General features: G+C 41.8%; 1 pseudogene; it reads left to right on the top strand.

Annotated features, from left to right (window-relative positions):
- The first annotated feature begins 393 nt into the window (after positions 1–393).
- On the top strand, positions 394–529 carry LOC128102760 (uncharacterized; annotated as a pseudogene).
- Positions 530–1,362: the final 833 nt, after the last annotated feature.

Raw genomic sequence — 1,362 nt, 5'->3', positions numbered from 1 at the left:
ACTACAGTGTTGAATCTCAAAATTCACTTCAGATATACAGGCTATTGTGTCTGTATTTTTTTTACACTCAGCTTTTATTGCTTATCTACACTGAACTAGACTCTGGAAGACAAACCACTAAAACATTTCCAAGTCACAGGGACCAAATTTCATATGAGAAGGATGAAAAGACAAACAGCACAAACATGGACTCTTCTACTCTGATCGCTCTCCAAAACATCCCACTTCTTTGGAGGCTCAGAAAGAGAAACCTCTGGTGAGAAGTGTGTAACATGAAGGCTCTGCATAGGGTGGAGATGAATCAAAATGATTTTACAGATGAGGCAGGAGTTGCAGAGAAGTTTTAAGAACTTAAGAAGCATGTGTCTTCTTCACGCAAAAAAGAGACTGTTGAGGACTAGTGTGTAATTTTGTTTAACTGGGGACAAAGTCTTATAAGCAGGTTTAAAACTAAACTGTCTTTTCAACTCAAAATTCATTGTTCTGTGAAACAAAAATCTGTGACTTTTGATGCATAAGAAAGAATATGAATGAGTGCTGTGGGATGGTCTGTATGTCAAATCTGTTGCTCTGATTGGTCAATAAATAAAACGCTGATTGGCCAGTGGCCAGGCAGGAAGTATAGGTGGGACTAACAGAATTGAGAGAAGAGGAAGGCGGAGGGAGACACTGCCAGCCTCTGCCATGACAAGCAGCATGTGAAGATGCTGGTAAGCCACGAGCCACGTGGCAAGGTATAGATTTATAGAAATGGATTAATTTAAGACATAAGAACAGTTAGCAAGAAGCCTGCCATGGCCATACAGTTTGCAAGCAATGTAAGTCTCTGTGTTTACTGGGTTGGGTCTAAGCGGCTGTGAGACTGCCGGGTGACAGATTTGCCCTGACTTTGGGCCAGGAAGGAAAACTCTAGCTACAAATGAGCATTGTGAAGAGAAAGCAAGATGGAACCGGGAATATTAAAGCCGTGTACTATTATCCCTGTATTCAGCACTAAAATCCTGGGACCATCTCTCTCTCTCTCTCTCTCTCTCTCTCTCTCTCTCTCTCTCTCTCTCTCTCTCTCTCTCTCTCTCTCTCTCTCACACACACACACACACACACACACACACACACACATACATACTGAGAGAGAGAGAACAAGAGAATAAAAGAGTTAAAGTCAGGGTGAAAGGTAAGCCACATATACATGTTTGTCTAATAACCTTATCTAACACCTGAGTCTCAACATAAATAGGGCCCTGCAATTTCAGTAGCAGGAATGACTCAGCTAAAATGGAGGTAACAGGACAGTCCAGGCACAGCAAGTTGAAGGTGCTGCAAAACCAACTGAAGGTATGCATTTGGAATAATCATGTACTT

This window comes from Peromyscus californicus, unplaced genomic scaffold, assembly GCF_007827085.1.
Source record: "Peromyscus californicus insignis strain IS unplaced genomic scaffold, ASM782708v3 Scaffold_7__1_contigs__length_154581171, whole genome shotgun sequence".
Lineage (NCBI taxonomy): Eukaryota > Metazoa > Chordata > Mammalia > Rodentia > Cricetidae > Peromyscus > Peromyscus californicus.
This window is presented reverse-complemented; position numbering and strand designations above follow the sequence as displayed.